Here is a 10,887-nt window from a genome sequence, read left to right on the forward strand (position 1 = left end):
TCTCCCTGGAACCTCCACCCTCGGGTTCTCTTCCCATCTTCACACCCCAGTATGCCTCCCCTCTCCTGGGGGCCATCGCCTCAGATGTTTGGGACCCACAAACAGGCTCACTCCCTTCCATCTGCCCCTTTAGACACATCACACACAGTCCCTTCCCTCAACTATCCTGGTTGCTCCCCATGGGGCCCCTCATTCACTCTGCAAAAGGAGCATTCAGTAAGTGGCAGGCCTGGGCGAGGTGCCAGAAAACAGAAGTGAATTCATCCTGAGAGGCACCCAAATACATGAACGGTCTTATTCGAGTATAAGGTATATGTGGGATGGGGCGACACAAGGGAACCACCCAGACTTCCTGGGCCATGAGAGGAAGGCTTCCCCAAGAAGGTGGCCCTGGGATGAAGCCTGGGAGAATGAATGGGCGTTCAGCCTCTAAGAACAAATAGCGTTTGCAAAGATTCAAAGGCACAAAAGACCATGGCACCTTCAGCATGTGGCAAATTGTTCAAGATAGCTGGAGAGCAGGGTGTGAATGAGGGCGTAGGAGAAACACCATCCTGGGACGAGGGCAAGATGCAAGGTAGGAAGGGCCTCACCAACTGGGATTCACTCTGTAGGTCACGGAGGGCCACAGAAGTGTGCGGCCAGCGACAGACACAGTCAGATTGGTGTAAGGTAGTTGTTTAGCAACCAGACATGATTCTGCCCCCCTCCCAAGGGACATTTGTCAATGTCCGGAGGCATTTTTGGTTGTCACTACTTGGAGAATGCAAATGGCATCTAGTGAGTACAGCCAAGAGAACATCCTCCGGGGCACAGGCAGCCCCCTGCAGTAAAGATTATGTGGACTGAGATGTTAATGGTGCTGAAGGTGAGAAACACAGGTATGGAGGATGGATAATTCTGGCAGCAGCATAGAGGATGGATCACTGCGGGGTACGGGTGGGAGACGGCAGGAAAAGCTGATAAAACATTACAGCAATAGCTCAGTTGGGAGACATGATGGCCTGAGCTAAGATAGGGCAGTGAGAATGGAGAGGAGACTGAATCAGGAGGTGCTAATAAGGAGTGAAACTGGTACAACATGACGATGGATTGGTCATGGTGGGAAGTGGCGTGATACAGTGGGGCTGTTACAATACACGTTAGGCCACCAAAACAAAGTGAGCCCAAAATAGCAAGAGCTTAAACAAGGTGGATGTTTATTTCCCATCAAGCCAGGAATGGTGACTTGACTATATCAGGAAGCAAGACCCCATCTATCCAATTGCTCAGCTATCCTCAGTCCATGCCCAAAATTGCTGCTCTAGCTCCTGCCTTCACTTTCATATTCCAGCCAAAGGAAAGGCAAGAAAGAGGAAGGGGCTCAGTCCTTCTTTTTAAAGGCATGACCTGAAAGCTATACACATCACTTCCACTCATAACCCATTGGCCAGGACGTAGTCATGTGGCTGCCCCTATCTACAAGGGAAATGTAGTCTTGAGTTGAGCACCATATATAAATTAAAACTTTTGTAACAGGAGAAGTAGTGGGAAGCAGCCTAGGGAGGCTATTAGCAATCCATACCATGGGTGAAAGAGAAAAAGCCATGAAAGGAACAGCCGGGTTTTCAGCATGGGTGACCCAGTGGATGGTGGGTACCATTAAGAGGACCAGAGGGGCGCCTGGTGGCTCAATCGGTTAAAGCTTCCAACTCTTGGTTTCGGCTCTGGTCATGATCTCAGGCTGGTGAGATTGAGGCCCACATCGAACTCCATGCTGGTCATGGAGCCTGCTTAATGTTCTCTCTCTCCCTCTGCTGCTCCCCATGCAAATGCTCTCTCTCTCTCTTAAAAAAAAGAGAGAGAGAGAGAGAGAGAGAGACCAGAGAACATGGAAATGGAGGCGGTAAGAAGCAAAGGGGCAGACTCATTTTGGACAGGCTGTGTTTGAGTCCTGTGAGACCATAATATGGACTGTCCAGTAGAGCCTGAAATCAGGGTCTGAGCTCAGGCGAAGGGTCTGGGTGGGGATAGAGGTCTAACAAACCATACATAAAGGGGAGATTGGCCAGCAACTGGGCTTAATCTGGAGTCCATAAGCCCCACCCATTAAAGCAGCCTCTCTACACCTAAAGTACTGAGGGTGCAGCCTATGAATTCCCTGAAATTGTATGTAAGGTATGTGGAAATGTGCTGTACACTTTTCCAAGGAGACAGCTTGACCTTCATGACTTTCATTAGACTCTCAAAGGGTCTGGGGTGCAGAGTGAGGTAAGAAGAGGGTTCAGAATGGCAGCCTGGGTATTTCTCCCCCACCTCCCTGCTTATTACTGAGACAGACAGAGGAAGAAGAGTCCACCAAAGGAACCAAGAAAGAGCAATAAGGGTGGTCTTAGGAGCAGCAGGACAGACTGTTTGGGGGGCTGCAGGGAGCAGAGCTTAAAAAGATTGAGTGGTCAATGGATGAGATCCATGGGTCTCGGGAAGCCTGTGACAAGGACAGTTAGTGCTTTAGAGAGGAGTAGAAGGAGCAGGTGTAGGAGGTAGGTTCCCAGAAGGAAAGATTGGAGGGAAGATGAGTCTTGACTTTTTAGGATGGCAGAGGATTAGATATGTCAGAGACTAAATGGAAATGTCCAGCAGAGAAGAAGAGATTGAGAAGAGTAGAAATAGAGCAAATGATATTTTCTTCTCGAAACAGGCTCCTGGCACCAACCTTAGCACTCGGGTGTAGTCCCAGCAGCAGGAGCAGAATTGTTCAGTCACAGAAAGGGCTCAGACTCATAGGGTGCTTTCCACCTCTGTCTATCCCTGGTTGGGACCTGGGCAAGTGAATCCACCTCTCTGAGCCTCTTTGTCCCCTGTGTGAACTCAGATAACAACCTGCCTGATGTGAATGATGAAAGGATTAGAAGAAAGATCATGTGTGAAATGCCCAGCTCAGGTCCTGATCACAGTCGATGCTCAGTAAGTGGGAGGGCCCTTCTCCCCTCCCCATCCTTCCCTTCTCTGTTGCTTTTTCACTCACATGAAAAGGGCAGTCTTTGAGGAAAGGACTTTATAGTCTTCCTACTTGTTCCAAAGGGGCAGAATTTGGTCCATTTGAAGTACTGCACACCATCCTCTTGTGGGAAGAATGAAGCCAGAAACACTGACAATATATAGAATAATAACAATGAGACAAATAGGCAGTCACCTTCTTAAAATCCCCAGTGACAGCTGCAGCACTCATCTCCAACCATACCCAGTTATTAGTGGTGTTTCTCCAAGGACAAATGTCATGAGACTGTTCTTAGTCCCCAGCATTCTGTTCCTGATGATGATGGTGTGTTCAGAGTCATGAGTGTTCCAAGGAGACTATTTGGTCAGAGGTTGTCAAGCCTGCGAGCAGTGGGTGGAGGAGAGAGGATTTCACACGTGAAAAAGCAATCTTCAAACAAACAACTCAATTAAAACACCAGCAAATGACTTGAGTAGACATTTCAACAAGGAAGATATACCGATGGTCAATAAGCACATGAGAAGATGCTAGACGTCACTAGTCATCAGAGAAACACAAATCCAAACCACAGTAAGATACCACTTCACACCCATTAGGATGGCTAGTATCCAAAAAAATGGGAAATAATAAGTGTTGGCGAGGGTGTGGAGAAACTGGAACCCCCACATGTCACTGATAGGAACATAGAAGTTGCCACTGCTCTGGGAAAACGGTATGGCAGTTCCTCCAAAAATTAAACACAGAATTAGCCCGGGATCCAGCAATCCCACTTCAAGGTGTATACCCTAAAGAATTAAAAGCAGGGATGAAACAGATATTTGCACACCTGTGTCCAGAGCAGCATTATTCACAATACCCCAAAAGGTGGAAGCAACCTGGGGGTCTAAAAGCACAAACACGGTAAGATACCATTTCCACGAAGTGCCCACAGTAGTCAAAGTTAGAGAGGCAGGAAGTAGAGCTTGGTCACCAGGAGGCCAGGGAGGCGGAAGTGGGGAGGTGATGCTTCATGGGGACAGAGATTCAGTTGAGGATGACGCAAAAGTTCTGCAGATGGATGGTGGTGGTACAGTATTAATGCTACTGTACTGGACACGGAACATGGTTAACATGTAAATTCTATGTTAGGTATATTTTCTCTCTCTCTCTCTCTCTCTCTCCCTCTCTCTCCCTCTCACACACACACACACACACACACACACACACACACACACAGCAGTCCTCAGAGTGAATAATGCTGGACAGAGTTGAAGACCATTGTCTAACTCATGAAAAGTTTTTCTATGAAGTTTAAAACTAGGCCTTTCTGAAAACATCAAAAATAAAGAACACACCACCCCAGTCTAGGTGGGCTGGGTCCTGGTTGCCCTGGCCGTGCCTGGGTGGCAGAGCCCACCCTCCTGCTCTGGGCTGCACTCAGCTCCCCATCGCCCAGCAGATGTGCCCGAGCCTTGGAGGAAGGCAGACTTGCCTCTGGGTGATGAGAATATGAGCCATCATTCCCTTCTCTATAATTTTGTCTTTTGTGTTTTTTTCACATTTTCTCTATATGACTTGGCACATTTTATAAGGAAGAAAACATTCCTTAAATTCTCCATATTTCAAAGACCTTATCCTCCATGCCAGCCCCCTGTGAGCAAGGGCTCAGTGTTTCTCAGGAGGGACACCCACTGCCCAGGATTAGCCCCCCTCCATGCGAAGTGCTCTTTTCCTGGGTGAGTCACGCAGGACAGAAGAGGGAAAGGTTTCCTCAGCCAGGATAGAGCCGGAAACGCGTGGTGGGTGGGCACAGGCCTTTGGGGGATGAGTGGGACTCTGAGAGGGTCTGAAGGGGTAGGGGGCATGCCAGGCGAGGGCCGTGGGGTAAGCCAATGCCCAAAGGTAAGAGCAGGTGCTGTGTTTGCGGGGAGTGGGCTTTTACAGAAAACTGGATTATGAAGCCCTTATATTCTGGGCTGAGAAACTTAAACTTTTTTCCATAGGTGGCTGGGAACCAGGAAGGGTGGTGGTCATTATTGTTTCTTTTTTTTTTTTTAAGATTTGATTTATTTATTTATTTAGAGAGAGAGAGTGCATGCAAGCAGGGGGAGGGGCAGAGGGAAAGGAGAGAGTCCTAAAGCAGACTCCCCGCTGAGGAGGGAACCCAAAATTGGGCTCGATCGCACGACCCTAAGATCATGGCCTGAGCTGAAATCAGGAGTCCGACGCTTAACCGACGGTGCCCCCCAGGCACCCCTGTTTCATTTATTTTATCAAGAGACCAGGCTGCCTGGACCAAGAGGCTGCAGGGTCTGCCTTCTTGTCCCACCAGCATCCAGGACCGTCTAAGCCCAACCAGTAGGTGTCCCGGGACCTACAGACTGACTCAGGTAAGTCTGCCAAATGTTTTCTTAAGAGCCCATCCATCCCTTTTCCTCAAAGGGATTCAGAGAGTTTGAAACTAGACAGTTAACAGAGGAGGGGAGGGAGGAGTCAGGGCTGGCTGCAGGAGGAAGGGAAAAGTTCTCTTTGGCCTAAAGCAATTTATTCAAGATACATTTAATTGCACATTTTAATCTGAGACTTCCAAATTTTATGCCACAATAAAACAGGGCAGCCCTTTGAAATGATTAAACTAGCAACTTCGCAGTCCTCATGGCTGGAACAGCTTCCAGCGCGTCACCACACCTAATTAAAGGTCAGGGACGGGTGCTGGAAGAGCTGATGTGTTTTCCTTAATTATTACATGAATGGACAGGTCTGTGTTGAATGCCCTACATGACTGAAGTTCACACAGAAACACAGGGGCACGTGGGCTCAGGCCAGGGAGCCCTGTCCTTCCCCTGCTCCATCTCACTTTGAGAAACCTGCCTTGCTCCTCATCTCTCTACAAATTCCTCTCCGTGTACAATCCAAAAAGGAATAGGAAAATGCCACTTAGCCAGATAAACACGTTCAAGAAAGACATGGAAACCTAGGAGCTCAGAACATGGACCTCAGCCAGCCATCCCCCCCCCCAGTTGGGTGTCAGTTTTCCTATCCATAAAATGGGAACAGGCATTACACTAGATGCCCACTTATGGCAGCCTATTATTCTATGGGAAAAGAATCCTCTTTTCTGCTCGCCTCATCTGATAAGGGAAAGGGAAGGGAGGGAGGGAGGGAAGGAAGGAGAGAGGGAGGGAGGGAGGAGAAGAGGCAGAAATTGGTCAGAGTTCCTATTTCCATCCATCTTGACTAATTCCAGACCTTCTTGACTCCTCGTACTGCCCACCACACACAGTCAGTGCCCAGACCAAATAGCTGTTTAATAAACGCTAATTGAGACCCTCTTTCCAACCTTTTCCCATGGCGCAGACACAGAGAGTGAACCAAGATGGTGGCCCCTCAAGATCTGGAGTTGAAGAAGGTTAGAAAGGGTCTTGAGCATGGGAGATACTTCCATTAGGAAGCTGAGGGGATTGTGGACAAGAATTTCAAGTGAGGCCCGAGTCCTGGGGAAGAAAAGAGTCTCCAGGGGCCTGGGGTATGGCTGCACAGAGTCCTAGGATGGCCCCGGTCTCAGGCTGGGCGAGCGGTGGGGGCGAGCGGCTCTTGAGGGATAGGAGGTGGTTTGCCTGGGTCCGGTTAAGACTCAGTTAATCGGGGGCGCCTGGGTGGCTCAGTCGGCTAAGCGTCTGCCTTCGGCTCGGGTCATGATCCCAGGGTCCTGGGATCGAGCCCCGCGTCGGGCTCCCTGCTCCGCAGGGAGTCTGCTTCTCCCTCTCCCATTCCCACTGCTCGTGTTCCCTCTCTCGCTGTCTCTCTCTGTCAAATAAATAAATAAAACCTAAAAAAAAAAAAAAGACTCAGCTAATGGTTGGTCTGTCCTCTTGTCCTGAGCCTCACAGCCTTCAGGGACTCAGTTCCTGAGTAAGACCTGAAGAGAGTTTCGAAGCAGAGCCCCTTTGGAGGGCTTGCCCGAGCTAAGGCCTCTGTAATTCTGCCTCCTCTTTTGCTTTGAAAATCTCTAAGTCCAACCTATGTTTTCAGGCCATTTATCTGATCACATCCTCTGAAAGGTCGCAGTAGCTACAGTTCAGCAAGGCAGACATTCTCATAGCAATGCTCATCTCAGGCCTTTGCCCCGCCTCCACGCGCCACACCCCCTTTTCTGAAGGACTTGGCAAGAAAAGAAATAAGTCCACTGGAGTTTTCCAAATTAAATCAGTGTCAGAAGGAGTTGAGCTTCTCCCTTTGCTCCAACAATTGCTTGGAAATGTGTTAGCATCCAGAAACATTTTTGCCACCTTAGAGCGGCCAGGATTCTCCTACCACTTCCGACCCCAACCCATATGTTTTTGGGAATGGAAGAAGAGGGCAGGGATTGAAAGGGCCCTAGACCTCATCTAGTTTAAGTATGTACTTTCCTCAGAGAGGAAACTGAATTCCAGAGAAGTATCAGGGGTTGGGATTAGAATCCAGTATTGTCTGCCTTACCCCACACTTTCTGACTCCGTTCTTCAGAAGACCAACATGGTACTTCTTAAGACTTCTGGTCAACTTTTGCATACGAACTAAGAGCTGAAATTGCTGTTGTTCCGACTCAGTGAAGCTGGTTGTTATTGCTCTGCGGGGGAGAGCAGGGCTACGTGACAGGAATGCATGGAGGTCCCATGGGAGACCTGGGACCCCTGGAATGACCGACAGTCATTCTGGCATTCTCTGGCATTGGCCATTTCCCTTCTAGCACATTAAGGGAGATGACTGGGCTTTATTTCTGACAGCAGAGGATTCTGAAGGCAGGAATGCCATGATGGTGCTTATTACCGCTGGGAACCCAGAATGAGGGAGGAAGTGATTAACAGTATGGATGGAGGCCCCATGACGAGTGACGACCCACTCACCCCATCTCTCCTGAGGGGCATTTCGTCACATCGAGGATGGAGTCTTGGTCCTCGGACTGGTGACTCTGGGTACAGCGGCTTCCTGGTCACGTCAGAGAACTGTGTGTCCATCCATCTATTGGTGTATTCTTTCTTAGCTTATCCTGCCCGGTTCCAGAAAGGATTTGAGGTAGCTCAAATAAAATGTAACAAAATAAGTTAACAGCAGGAAGGAAAGGAAAAAGAGAAACCAAAGTGAATGAAGGACTAAAAGGGACCTGGGAATAAGACCAAATGTCAATATCTCAAAATTCCTTTCACAATAGTTCATTCAGCTGAACACATGTGATTTAGGTACTTGTTTGTGTGACTATATGGAGGACAATTATTTAAATCTATTGTTATTTTTCTAAAGAGGCACACTAGGCTGACATGCAGTTTTGCCCTCCTCTTCTCTCTGCCCCCCCTGCCCCCACACGTGAGCCTGGAAGGGCCACAGCCACGGGGCCAAACGCCACAGGCCACAGCTGGTGGAGTGGAACAGCCCACAGAAGCAGGGACGTGGGGGCCACCGGCGTGGCCGCCCCGCCCCCAGACAGTCCGCCTCTGCAGACCTCTGTCGCCGCCAGACCGGCGTCCGCAGCGAGCCTATCCCATGCGGTCCGCGTGGGTCTGAAACAGAAGGCAACTGGAAGAAGCCGAGGCCTGAGAAGAGAGGAGGGTGCAGACAGATGCTGGGGGGGGGGCTCCCTGCATTTAAAGGCTGGAGGGAGGAGCCTCAGCCTGCGGGGGAAACTGAGGTAAGGCAACCAGAGAGGTAGGAAGTGGGAAGGGAACCTTGCCAGGGTGGGCCAGACATTTGCCTCTAAACGTTTTAGCAGGCAGTGAGGAGAAGGAAACTAAGTCCGTTTATCCCCCCAGATACGAAGATCCGTGGCTGAGGAGGAGTGTAAGTAACCCTGGGATGCAGACCAGAGGAGCCTTTCTCCCGAGGGTCTGTGCGCAGTGGCCACTTTGTACTCACACTAAGCATCCTCACAACACACAGAGCCATGAGTTCTGCGGAGTTGCTTCTTTTTTTATTTAAAGATTTTATTTATTTATTTGAGAGAGAGCACACACAAGCAGTGGGGAGGGGTGGAGAGAGAGGGAGAAGCAGGCTCCCCGCCAAGCAGGGAGCCCGATGCGGGGCTCGATCCCAGGACCCTGGGATCACGACCTGAGCCAAAGGCAGACGCTTAACCCACTGAGCCACCCAGGCGCCCCCCCATGGGGTACTTCTTACCACGTTCCTCCATGGGCCAGTGGGAATTGCCATAAAATGGGAAGCAAATTCTGCAGAGGGCCCAGTACATGCGGTCTGGACCCCAGCTCTCTGCACCTCTGGCCTGTCCAAGGGACCGATTGTAGGCCCTCAGGAGGAGTGCACGGGCCACATCACATGTCTCCTTCTACCACTTTCCCCCTAAATGTCGTTCCCCTCACCGGAACATTTAAACAACATCAGGTGGCCAGGGGGCCACCCCTGCTCCTCAGCCCAGGATCAAGGTGCTGGCTTCTCTCCAGAAAATACAAACCCACCCACACTGGAGTTGCCCTCTTAGGAAATTCAGTTACCTAAAAAGAGAGAGTCTTTAAGTGCCTGACAAAGGAACCATCTGCTTAATCTGAGCAAAAACAGGAATTCCTCAAAAAGAAAGGAAGATGCAGGAAATGGTTTTCAACTAGGCCTTTAAGAGATACCCCATAACTCAGTCTATAAACCGAGTCCCAAGGGCTGGGCTCTGTTTAAGAGTCTGGCACTGCGGGCCCGTCAGGAGGATGACGTGCCCCGGAAGCTGTGACACCTCAGGGGCCTGTGACTCAACCTCACTTTCCTCACAGACACCTCCTCCTCGGGAAGGGAGGTGTGTGTGGGGGGGGTGCAGCCTGAGCAGGAAGGTCCACTTGTCCACTGCCCTGCTGGCCCCCTCATCAGATCACCGAGCCACTCAGACCACCCTGGGCTCTCTGCTGCCTCGCCTCTCCCACCCGTCCAGGGCAGCGTGGTCCAGGAGTCCCAGGGAGGCGGAGAAGATCCTTGAGCTCACAGAGCCTCACCCACACAAGGGATGTGTGGATGGCTTTGCCATCAAAAGGAACCTTCTCAATTTCAGGAAACTAGGTCCAGAGGGGAGAACTTGCCCAGGGTCATACAATGAGGGGCACAGCCAAGGCAGGAGTCCACACGCTCGCACTCTCTTTCCCAATCTCTCTCTCTCTCTTGCTCACCGTCTCTCCAGGAAGCACCTGACCTCAGCATGTCCAACCCTAGCACCACCAGCGAGCGACCATGTCCCGCCCGGAGAGGACCTGCCTCACTAACCGTGGGTGCCCAGTGGACTTTCCGATGCAGTAACTCCCTCCACAGAGCTTGGCAGCTCACAGAGCACCTTCTCACCTGTGTCTCAACATGACTGTTGCAAGAACGCCCATTCCCGGCCATCCGTGGGGGTAGGAGCAGGACGTCTCTCGCTGTCGCACTAGGAAAAATGAGACTCCATGCTTGATGCCGGAGGATGAGCTTTGTCTTTGTGAGCATCGACTAGCCAGCAGGTAGCTGGGGACACACAGACAGTGATCCCAGTCAGTGGGAGCCTTGGGCCCAGCCACGGCACAGACTGAAGGAGGGACTCCGACAGAATCTCGCCAGGGTTCCCTCCAACCAGGAGTCATGAGAACCACCAGGCAACGTGCGTTTCTGCAAAGCGTGGTGTGGGCCGTGGGAATGCACATGGGGACAGGTACAGGCGCTTACCCTGATTTCCCACCTGCTCTGGGAAAGGCCCTTTCCCACTTATATGTTAGGTGAGCAGGGTCAGCCATTTAAGGGCTGCCTGGGGGTGGGAGGGAGCGTCAGGTGGCAGGGATGTGTCTTTGAAGGGACAGAGGTGGATGGACAGACATGGGAGGCAGAGTGATTCCATTCAAGACCTAGACTCAGGGTTCCAGCAGCATCAGAATGGGAAGGACCTTCCGGTCCAGACCCGCCACTTTATAGATGGGGGTCTGAGGCCCAGCGAG

The sequence above is a fragment of the Zalophus californianus genome, chromosome 1 (assembly GCF_009762305.2).
Source record: "Zalophus californianus isolate mZalCal1 chromosome 1, mZalCal1.pri.v2, whole genome shotgun sequence".
NCBI classification, from domain to species: domain Eukaryota; kingdom Metazoa; phylum Chordata; class Mammalia; order Carnivora; family Otariidae; genus Zalophus; species Zalophus californianus.